Below are 12,528 nucleotides of genomic sequence, written 5' to 3' on the forward strand. Positions count from 1 at the left end.
CTCAGCCACTTACAGAAATAAAACTACATTACATCCAAATATAAACCATGGCTGCACTGTTTTTTTTTTTTGAGTGACTTTCTTTTCTCTCTCATTCCCCCCTCCCTCTGCTCTCCTAATCCTTCTGTCTTTGCCAATCTAATGTGGCCTTAAAACTTTAATGTGTTCAGATCCTAATGTATCACACGGCATTAGCAGCCTATAAGATATTCATGACAGTTTTTTTCTAATAAAGCACACAGGATTGTGAGCGTGCGCGCCTATAGACCTGCGCAACTATGAATATGCTATCAGCCTCTCATAAGGTATGGACTGAAGTGGTCACAGGAGATTTAGAATATGAGATTATGGATATTTCACGAATCGTCAAATGTGACCCTTCACCTTCTAAAAATAGAGGGACTCAAACTTGCAAAGAGACAGATGGCTCATTCAAGTGGAGATGGAAGTTGAGCTCCTGGATGAGTTTGACATTGCTGCAGCGAGTTGCTTTGAAGCGAACGCGTTTCTGCTAATGCCTGAAGCGGGACAATTCAAGACATCAAGTATTTCTGTTCAATGTTTATTCTGGGTGTGCTGAGGCCGCTCGCTAAAGCACAAATCAAGTCGTTCTTTGAATTTGATGAGGTAACTCTATACAGCAGATGGAGAGTTAACGTGTGAATAAACTTAAAACAGATTTCATTTATTTTATCGCGTACAGATAATGATACAATTATTGTTTAATACCAAGACCCTGTTTACAGGACGTTTCAAGTCATTTTGGCGTTTTAGATTCAACAGATTTGAAAACTTTTCACGGAAATGGCAGGAACTCTGAAAACGAAATAGTTTTTTGAAGTAAAACCACACATGCATGCATGCGGAGGATAATTCGCGATAGACATTAACAATGGGAGTACAGAGATCTCCGTATGGACAGACGAACAATTTGGATTATTATTCCAGGTGACTTTCAACTAGAAAACTACCAAGTCCCAGGAGATTATGTACCGGGAGTCATGACACTCTTGAGACAAATTATTATTGTTGATCTTTTCGAACAATCTACGGCTGCGGTGCGCATGCACAGTAGCAGTGTTTCAGAAAGTTTCTGCTGTTCCTCTGTTTCCACTGAGATATAGTCTAAGCGTTTTTCAAAACCTTGATTTTCAGTTCACATTTCTGGTTTTCACTTGAGCAGAACAGAGAGCCGGCAGCTCAGCAGCTCTCCAACTATTTTCACTTTTGATTAAAAGTACAAATTAACTATGCCAAACTGCCAAAAGAAGCAATGTTACCGTAATATCTTAAAAAGTCTAACAACACTGGGTTTTGTTTTGTTGTTTTTTTTAAATATGGGATCTTTACATTCTCTTAACACTAACATTGTTTGGATGTCAATAAATAGGTAATGATCATTAAATGATTTGCAAAGTTTAAAGCAGCATTAGATCATGTAGTGTAATCTATCGAACACTTCACTTCATACAGTAGATACATGAACGTTTTTTGTCTTCATGCCTAAACTGAACCAACCCTCCAGATAGATGCAGTAAGTGAGTGAGAAGATAAACAGTATTAAGAGCTGTATTTGTAGGATTTTGTCCAGCACACATTTGACTGTCTGAAATGACTTCATCTTCCACCAGCTAATGAAAAAAGAAACCATCATCAGACAACCAGATACGTTTGCCTTCAATATTGTTGACTTTCTCTTGGCAACTCTGAATGCAATATCACTGGCTTAAAAAAAAAAAAAAAAAAATTAAAAATCAAGGATTACACCATATGTTGAGGAGGCAACATGTTTGTGAGCAGCAGTATATCTGCTTCACAGACATCGCAACAAGATGAGAACATCTGTCACTGATACGCAGTCTGAGTCTGGGTGTGCCTGAGCAGATCGAGCTACTCAACACACAAAATGAAATATCAGTGAAAATCCAGCAGCAGGACGAGCAATCTACTTCCATTCAACAAATAGAGCAAGTTTGTCCAAGCAGCTGCTTCGAAAGTCTTCAAGCAAGATGAAAAAACAATAACAACAACAAAAAAACAAAGGACCAACAACCAAAGCTGTAGCCTTCATACAATTGCTATACTGTGAATAAAATCCACTGAAATTAGATTCATTGTTCCATCATCAACTCAATGGGTGCTGGATTTAATCATCTACTGCGAAAGCATTTCACATCATATTTTAATTTGATATATTTACACGCTTGAAGACACAGACATGTGTAAAGTTGGTTAGAAAGCAGAGGCGAGGTTTTTACCTGATCCAAGGTTGTACACGTCAGAACATCTTAACAAACGGAACTCAGCCAAATTCATATGAAGAGGTGGTATTTTTACGAGGTGATTTAGGAGAAGACGATGACAAAATGACTCTAATCTCACTGGGCAGGTCGTTCCAAAGTCAAGGCGCCCCGACGGCAAACACACTGGCCACCTTAAAATTTTAACCCCGGCTGAGGAATCGAGCGGAAGGCCGAGAGCAAGATCATGCGACGTCAGCATAAAATAACTGCTATACCTTTGCTGTGATATTTCATCCATAAAAGAATGGCACAGAGGTCACAGTAACCTTGAACTTCTGCCGTAAAAATCTTGAAAAGGTGTGAACATATAGGGTGACATATTGTATTAACAAGATTATTACTTTTTTTTCTGAGCAATGTACATGTGTGTGAGTGTGGGTGTGTGTCTGTGTGTGTGTATATAAGGCTCCTTGCCTGTGGAACTGTGACGTGTTTACTGTACAAATCGCATTTCAACACCGTGCTCAGCACACGCAGCCCCGGTCCGTCTGTTTACATCATATAGTAAAGGTAATGTGGATTTCAGCACACACAGCCTCAGTTCACACTGAGGTTAAATAGACCACATTTAGCTCTGTTGTCTCCAAGCTTCATGTGACACCATTTTCTCCACTCTGCCCCAAGGTGTGTGTACACACACGCACGCACACACACACACACTCGAGTGACCAAAATTCACATTCTCAGACGCCGTCACCGCATCTGCACCCAGCGACGGTCTGCTAACGCAAACACACAGGCAGAGACAAACCACGACGCTCAGACTGATGGATTCCCTAACACATTTTCACATCTCTCTCTATTACGCGAGCACATTCCTCTGACACATGCACAAATTCAGACACTTCATCTCCGTCATGGACACACGCGTGCGCACACATAAACACACACGCCCACGGTGCAGGGCCGCGGAGCAGTGGGGCGGCTGTCAGGTGATGTGCGTCAGTCCTTGGATCCTCCGGCTCCCTGGTGAGGGGAAGGAAACTAGGACAGGCCTCCGCAGAGTGCACACACACACATACACTCACACACACACTCTCTCTCTCTCTCTCTGTCACACACACACATACACATAAGCCCTTGTCCCTCAGGCCATGGCATTGCTGGATATCACACACAGCTACAGACACTCAGACAAAAACAGTCATTACTAGTTTGTATGTATGGACATATGGTAGTAGGTTTGAACATACATGCACAGAAACCTCTTATCTGAGGCACGCATGCATGCACGCACACACACACACACACACACACACACACACACACACACACACACACACACACACACACACACACACACACACACACACACACACACACACACACACACACACACACACACACACACACACACCTGACCTGCCTTCTCTTGGCATGCAAACCAAAATTAAACATGCGCACTTAAATACACGTAAGGGAGGGGGTGCACACGCACGCACGCACGCACGCACGCACGCACGCACGCACGCACGCACGCACACACACACACACACACACACACACACACACACACACACACACACACTTTGGGCCAGAGCAGTGCACTCATTAATATCGTTCTGACAACAACTGGCTCCCTGGCAACCTCTCTGCCATCGCTCACGCAGCAGCGCCCCCCCCCCCTGCCTGCGAGCGTGCACGAGGGTGTGCGCGGGGATTTAACCTGGGCGGAGTCGGGGGAGGGGAACGAGGGGTGCTAATAGGCTGAAATTAATCAACGCCGGCTGATTCGCTGTCTGGGGAAAGAGTGGCGGGCAGCAGGCAGGATGGCATCGCATCCTGAATACTAATGGACTAATGGAGAGATGAGACAGAACGCAGGTCCCTTTACCTCGATCTGTTTGGGGAATTAACCAGGATATAGGGCAAGGGACAGAAACACACTGCAATATATGAAGGATTTTCCTAAATTTTTCATTAAATTAACCAGCAGAAAGACAATAAAATCTCACAATAGGGGTCAAATATGCATCCACTGCTCCTCCACGCCATTATTAGCGGGTTTTTGAAGGGAAGGCTAAAGCATTTAGGTCACAAACAACACGTGGACATATGCTCCCAGCAGCTTGTCAATGGTTCAATTACCAGCCGTGTGGACCGTTCACCACATGAGCTTCTTCTCCTCTCTCTCAGCCAAAAATAAATCTTCAAAAGAAGAAAGAAGAAGAATTGTAGGATGACTCTTTCTCCAAACTAAGCCAGCTAAAATTGAAACCACAGCTGTTCCTTCCCTCCCCGTTCTGGCCTTTCACCCAAACAAACTGGAGCATGAAGAGATTTAAGTGTTTTCTTAGATATTGCCACTCAAGTGTGCGTGCAACAACTTTTCTGGGGGTTTTGTACGAGGCGCTTTTCGCGTGTCGTCAGTGCGTTTCACTGTAATCCAAAGCTCATTATGCGTGTTGACAATTCGGGGAGACGAGAAACGGGAGCTCTGACACTTTGTGTGAAAAGCAGACGGCCTACCAGGAGCTTGTTTAACACTGGGCCATCGATTCGCTTTTATTTGATTGTGCCATTGTCACAGAGGGCGTACAGTGGCCAGCGGGACAAATATTGAGAACAGGTCAACACCGACGAATGTAAACATACACACAAGAAGGAATCAAGAAGAAAAGAAGATTTTTGTCGTTCTTGTCTTGGAAGGTTTTTGGCGATCGCGGCTCGTAATTAGGCCACAAAAGGCTGCCAATTTTGCTGGCTTTGGCATAATGGGAGTTATTAGATGATATCCATTATCTGACAAACCAAATGAGACCCTAACCCCCTGATGACCTCGATGGGCAAATGATGGAGGATGGGAGAAAGCGTGGTGAGATGAATGTAGGACAGTTTGTACAGTGTTGTCGTGATTGTCGACATGTTGAAGACTGTTAAAGACGTTAAAAATAAGCTTCAGTTTCAAATTTAGAGGTCGAGATCATGTTACATTACAAATTTCAGTCAACTGTCTGAAAAGAGATCATTTTGATTCAGTTCTTGTGCTTAAATACGAACAGGGAAAACACTTTTGGCCACTTTACTTTAGCTTTGTCATGTCGTGGCATTTCCTTGGATTTGATGTGTACTTGACTTGGAACCACAATGCCTCAGTTGTTTATTGATTGTTGATTGAGCTGAGAAAATGGAGTGAATATTTCAGATATCGCTCTACTTCCACTTGTGTTTCTTTTTGTGCGGTGGAAACGGGGCTTAGTGTTCATGGAGGCTCGTGGGAATCTGAAAGGTTTGCACTTGAGAAAGTCTCATTTATGAGTCTTTACATGGCAACAAATAAAAGCCAACATTTACACCCTCTATATTTACGCTGTCTATGCAGAGAGGTGCAAAACAGCTTTAACATCGACACATCAACATAAGGCGTCAGGAACTGTTTGACTCCATGAGGAGTGAGTTTTCAGACTGATATATACAGCTCATTTTTACTCATTCCACACTTTACCTCCATATATTGTACACATGTATCATCTGTTTGAGGGACTGGGTCAAAATGAAGCTAAGCTGTTTGGCTTCCTTCTTCATGTGGTTTCATCACTTTATGTTAACCAACTCATCAATAAGTCCTTATTTTGGTGGCCATGAAGTTTGACCAGGAATCGTTTTTCTATAACTTCACATTGCCAATAACGTGAAAAAAAACCTCTTACCGGTAATTTTAAAAACAGAAATTGCTGAAGTAATTTTGTGTATTGGTACAAATACATATCTTTGTAGTTATGAGTGAATAACAAGTTTCTATTTTAATTTTGTCAATTAAACCAGACAAACTACTCTTACAATATAAGAAACAATGACAAATTGAGTGTGTAAAGCTGCCATTCAACCTCCATGCTTAGTTGATATTGAATATGGTGAGTGAATATGGTGAGGCTGGTCAGGAGTTGAGGACACAAATAAGATTTAGGGTTTTTTCCCCCCAGAATTTGGAACTTTCCCACTTTCTAGTTGCTTGTAAGCACACGTCTGCTGAGTGTTTCCACAAGGTTCTACGCGTTGATTGGGCTGCCACCAAAAAAGTGTAGTATTGTTTCATCTCAGTCAGTAAAAGGTGATTATTAGACTACATTGAGATGGTGTTATTTGATTTTCTTCCCTATATTTTTAGATTAATCCGGGGCTGTGCAGTGATGAAGAGGCTATGACCTTTTTTACATGACTGTGTTTTAAAGCAGTCACAAAACCTCTTTCATGTCAAGGTCACTTTTCATGCCAGATAAAAAGAAAGATCTGTCATCCATGGTGGGCTGGGCAAAACTATTTTTTTCAAATGATTAATCTAATAATTATTTTTTCAATCATTAATTATTTTGATTCTAATAACATTTCAATGTTTATTCAACATTTATTTGACATTTGTAATATGCAGTATTGTGTCTAAAATCGCTCCAATTTTCAAAATAGAATTCAAGCAAGAATTACATAGTGCAAAATAACAATTGGAGTAAACAACTACATGCCATGTTTAAACAACTAGTAACCATTGCCCTGCCTGGATTATCCAGACAGTGTTGGACAGATGCCCGTTCTCTTGTGTCTGGAGAACACAAATTGTATGTATTGTGATATTTTTGTCAATACTACATGTACAGCATGTTCAACAGCAGTGTGTTGTTCCATTTAAATTTTTAATTTGATGAAAATAAGTTTGTGCGTGTGAGAATACAGTGCACAAAACCAGGCCGCGGTCCGGTCACGGGCCGCAAAGACAGACTGGACTTTTATTTTGAAAATGCTCATTCAAGTTTCCGTTAGTCTGCATCAAGTTATATTTTGGGAAACACTTCACTTCCGTCAGTGCTTCTTTCCTGAGCTTAACCTTTCATACACAGTCCTGACAGTCAGTGGAAAAATTGTTTTTTTTTGGATGTTGTGACTTTTAACTGGCCAAAGATCAACGGGATGACCAATGAACTACAGTTTGTGCAGTTTGCATGTCCTCTCAGTAGATTTCCCCACGTGTACCAGTTACCTGGACTCAGCACTCCCCCTTTGCAAGCTCCAGTTGGATAGAACTGATTCAAAAAGTACATTCCATATGTTCTACATCCTATAAAATACAAAACATGAAGTATTGTGTGACTGTTTACAACGATAAACTGTCAACATGCCACCACCACCACCGAGGGCATATTCCCATATTGAAGTGGGGAAAAGGAAAAATTCTTTTTGATTCTGTTACGACCAATCAAAATGAACACACACACACAGCGAGGGACAAAAACCAAAGGCGAGAACACAAAAACAGCAAAACAACAAGCGACCCAGCCGCACTCACGCTGAATAACCACCTACGGAGCCTCTGACAAAAAGAAACTCGCACACTCTGAACAGTAGGCTGACAGGAGCTCAAAGAGTGAGTCGGAGCTGCCAGCACACCTCCAACCACGCCTTTTTCTCCTGGCTTCTTCTTTCATTCCTCCATCACCTCCACTCTGTCTCAGAGATACATTTCATTTGCAAACACTTATCCGCTGTGATGTATAGACCGCGAACACATCGAACCACAGAGGGCGACGCTGTACGAGTGAGCGGAAAGCAGACGGCTCCGCTACTCTGTTCTCCGTCTGTCTCTCTTTCCGCGTCCCCCTGGTTCGCTCTCGGTGGGCCGTCTTCAGATGGGACTTGGTGGGGGGAGTGAGAGCGAGGGATGTGGGGTGGTAAAAGTGGGTCACATGCTCAGAGAGAAAGAGAATGAAAGTGGGGAGACAGAGAGAGAGATGAGGGAGAGCGACACTGAGGGAGTGACAGCAACATGGGAGGGGGAAGAGAGAGAGAGAGAGAGAGAGAGAGAGAGAGAGAGAGGGAGACACAAAGAGGGTGAGAGAGAGAAAGGGGGAGAGAGCGAGGAACGAGGGGAGGTCGAATTCCCTCGTTCAGAAGGAGTGGATCAGTCACAGGCCTCTTTCCTTTCATCTGATCTCAGCGGACCACAAACCTGGGACGTGCGTGCACGCGCGCACGCACGCACGCACCACACACACACAAAACCAACATCAATGCAAAGTACACATGCCACAGATGAAGAAATGGCACACACAGTATGTATGTCTTTATATGAACACTCACTGACACACACACACACACACACACACACACACACACACACACACACACACACACACACACACACACACACACACACACACACACACACACACACACCACACATTAAATCCTGCCAGACAAACTTACCCTGTAGATTCAACAGCAACAAAGAGAGGAATGCAGCAAATGAGATTCAATAGTGGCATACCGACACAATGACACACATACACACAAAAAGGCAGACAAAACAGATGCATATATTTGGGCACAATGACCCACACACACACACAGACACACACACACAGACACACACACACACACACACAAACACACACACACAATATTTTATCCCACATGAGAGTCAGTGTAAGTAGGCCCTGCTCCAGCCTCATTCCCTTGTGTGTGGATGTACCCCCCCCCCCCCCACACACACACGCGGATGGACATATCCCATTATGTGCATGTTCCTTTGTGTGTATGTGTGTATGTGTGTGTGTGTCTGTGCGCGCAGTATGCCATCCCCTCATCTCCAGGGCTTATTGCTACAACCATGTTCATCTGCAGCCCTCATAAGAATAATTAAGCACACGCACGCACGCATGCACACAACACACACACGCACACACACACGGACACACACACACACACACACACACACACACACACACACACACACACACACACTCGCACACACCAGCTTCTCTCTTGCACTGGTCAAGGTCAATAGCAAAATCCTGCCTAGAAGGCTCGCCCAAAGCCATTGCAGCACTGTTTGTGAGAGAGAGAGAGAGAGAGAGAGAGAGAGAGAGAGAGAGAGGAGAGAGAGAGAGAGAGAGAGAGAGAGAGAGAGAGAGAGAGAGAGAGAGAGAGAGAGAGAGAGAGAGAGAGAGAGAGAGAGAGAGAGAGAGAGAGAGAGAGAGAGAGAGAGAGAGAGAGAGAGAGAGAGAGAGAGAGAGAGATCATTTATGTATGTGCGCACTGTGGAAAATCTTTGTCTGCAGGTACAACATTAAAAAACTAGAGCACAAAAACATAAAATAAATAAAGCACACAAATCTGCCTGTTTGGGGAAAATGTGTCTCTTGCAAAACCAATCCGTCTTTCAACTTAGTCCAAGCAAAACATCGTACAGTTAGTTAAATTAATTTTGGTCACACACTGAAAACACTGGTGGCTCTCCACTATTTGGAGGACGAAATTAAGTTCAGTCCATATTTTCCCATTAAAAGCTGACAAAATTAAAGTGGCATAATGATGCACACACACTCATATACATTATTTTCTGGTCTCTGATTGGCTTACAGTTTTAGAAGCATGCTGACATCTAAGAGCCAGGTCATTATAATATGTAAGAATTGGAGAGGTGGCCAATTTATGTAAAATCATGTGTTCTATGTGAGACTACCAATAGCGATCAAAGGAAATCAAACTTTCTATTCTTTAGTAATACAAATACTGTATATGTGAAACTTCGATCTCCGAATAAAATGGTAGGCAGCTGCAGGGTAAGAATGATCCTGGTAAAAAGCAGTTATGGATTAAACAAGTTAATTTTACGCATTTAAATGTAAGTTTCTTGTTTGATATCACCAAAGACGCTGATGATAAACACCTAACGTTAAAACTGCCATGTGCCAGAATGTTTAACCAGTTTGTACATGTTAACCGAGTTGAGATATCTTGTTCTTTTTTTCTCTTTAAAATCAAATTAAGAATGAAGAAACATTGCGTATGTATGGGTCGCAGCAGTGGCTCAAAAAGCAATGCATTTCGTTGTTTAGTAGAATTAAATCACATGTAGAGGAGTTGATCGGCAGACTGCGATCATGCTGTTTGTCTCTTATTATGTCCGCGATCCAAACATACCACTCAATCTAAAGATCAGAAGCAAGCAGACCCTGTAGTTAGCACAGCTGGCTACTTTTGATAAACGATCTTCTCATTCACGCACGAAGAATTACCACTTTTGTCTCGATGGGTAGAAACAGTTTTCACTCTTCTCCACTTGCCTGTTTATATGAGCTTGTGCAACTTAATATGCTATAACTGTTCTCTCTTAATGAAATCCATTGCTATATATGAATAAAAAGCGTGTATTTTAAAAATAAATCACGAATGTTTAATATTATCTATGATCAAGAGGTACTTTTGAACTCAATCTGAACAGATAATGTGAAGATGCCAGCTTTTTACCATGACACTTTTCTTCGTAGGCGTTTGTGTTAAAATATACAGTGCTACACTGAGCCACTTTCTTCGATGATTTAGGCTTTTAGAGTCAGACGGCAATGCGATTTGAACAGTTCAGTGCTGTTCTACAGATAATAGGACCAGGAATAGCAAAATGCACTGTGAAAAAAAATGTAAATACGCTATACGGTAAGTCATGGAATGGTAGCAAAGCCAGCAGGTACAATGCAAAGCACAATAAATGTTTTCTGTTTTCACTTGAAAACGTTGTTGTGTATACAGAGCCTCAGAAAGAAGTGAATAAAAACGATTTCACATGCATGTAAAACTAGGTTTTAGTCAGACATTTATATCAAATTAAAAGCCACAAGTTAAACAGGGAGATCCTTATGCAAAGCAATGCTGAAATGTTGCTGGCCATTTTTGCAGCGCATGTCTGTTTACAAACCAAAAAGGTTTGTTGATTGCCATTAAAAGCCCCTGAGGGAGTACTTTCCACTAACTTCCCATGCTGCAGAATGCCTTTGTGTGTGTGTGTGTGTGTGTTTAATGGAAGCGTGGCGGCTTGTGAGTGGTGAGAGCAGGATGAGCTGCACCGGGCTGAAAAGCAGCATTGCTCCTCAGATCACTTACATGCCCCGACTACAGACCCTCCAGAGTAGCTGCAGATCACACACAACACATATGTTAACCGGGGGGGTTCAGACGCGCAACCACACAAAGTGGAGTAATAGTTAAAACACGCCAACATACTGACGCGTGCATACGAACACGCCACTCATCAGACGAGGCTAAAGATGTGTGGTTAAATACAGAGTGAGGGCAGGGGAGAGCGGAGGGAAGGAGGCAGCGGACCGTGACACTTCAGACATACGGGAGGATTGGAGAGAGACGAGGGGATGAATAGAGAGCCGGTGAGAGAAATGGAGAGACGCAGAGACAGAGGGAGAGGGAGATGTCTCCAGCTGTTTGTCCGTCCTCGCTTTGCTGTAATGAGCCCATGTTTGGCTCTGTGGAGCATTGCCAACGCCTCATCTAACTTCTCCAAACTCTAACAAGCCAAACTGCTATTTAGATTTACCTCCTACCAGCGCTGAACCGAACCCAAACAACCAAGCGCGTAACAGCACGCGGCTCCCTTAAATGGACACTTTGACATTTCGAATTTTAGCTGTTTATTTTTCTTTAAACAGACACTTGTCAGCATGGGGGGAACATTTTTGCTTTTAAGTTTCCATAAAATGGCTCGGCAGCATTGTTAGCGTCGCTGAGCATAGCTTCCACTTGCAGCCTGCTGTGCCCTTCGGCGGAAATGAGGGAAAGCTTCCAAGACATTTGGAGATTCACCTGGCGAAAACACCGAATCACACGCAGCCATATTCTTGTTGCAGCGAAGAAGGCAGTGACTGCTAATTTTTTTCATCCGAGGAACAGCACGTTCCTCACCGGACACAACATTTTAATAGCTTCACATGATATTTGACTATAATGTGGTTGACAGCGGCCATTATTCCTCATCAGCAAGAATATTAGTTCTTCAAGCTGAAAAAAAACAAGTTTATGCTTTAGCTAAACAATACAAATCACTAAATATGTGTAAGAGGCAATATCTTGATATGATAACTCAGTATCTATGTAGACGTAATTTGGACAAGGTGGTCAAATAAAGCCCATGAGGGAGGAAGAAAGACGATTTCAGTGGAACATGGAATGGATGTTGGTGACAGAGTAGCTAGTCTGAGTTTTAGGAGGATAGAAGGATAATACACCATGTCAAAAAGCTCAAACTCCTTCTTTCAATAAGACAATGAGTTGACTGTACTCAAATGACCTTCATAGTTACCAGATTGCAGTTCAAAAGAGCCCCTTAGAGATATAGTCGAAAAAGGAGTTTCACCACACCGATGTTCATTCAAAGAATCTGCAAATCTTGAGTCGAGTACTGAAGACTAGAAATACAAATCCAAATGTTTCCACAAAAGCTGAT

General features: G+C 42.6%; 1 protein-coding gene across 1 annotated transcript in view; it reads right to left on the reverse strand.

The window, feature by feature from the left end:
• The window catches only part of LOC308136918 (plasmanylethanolamine desaturase 1), a gene marked incomplete at its 3' end in the record, with an annotated part of 36,247 nt that overhangs the window by 17,203 nt on the left and 6,516 nt on the right, over positions 1-12,528 (reverse strand). The window lies entirely within an intron of this gene.

The sequence above is a fragment of the Blennius ocellaris genome (assembly GCF_963422515.1).
Source record: "Blennius ocellaris genome assembly, chromosome: 11".
NCBI lineage: Eukaryota > Metazoa > Chordata > Actinopteri > Blenniiformes > Blenniidae > Blennius > Blennius ocellaris.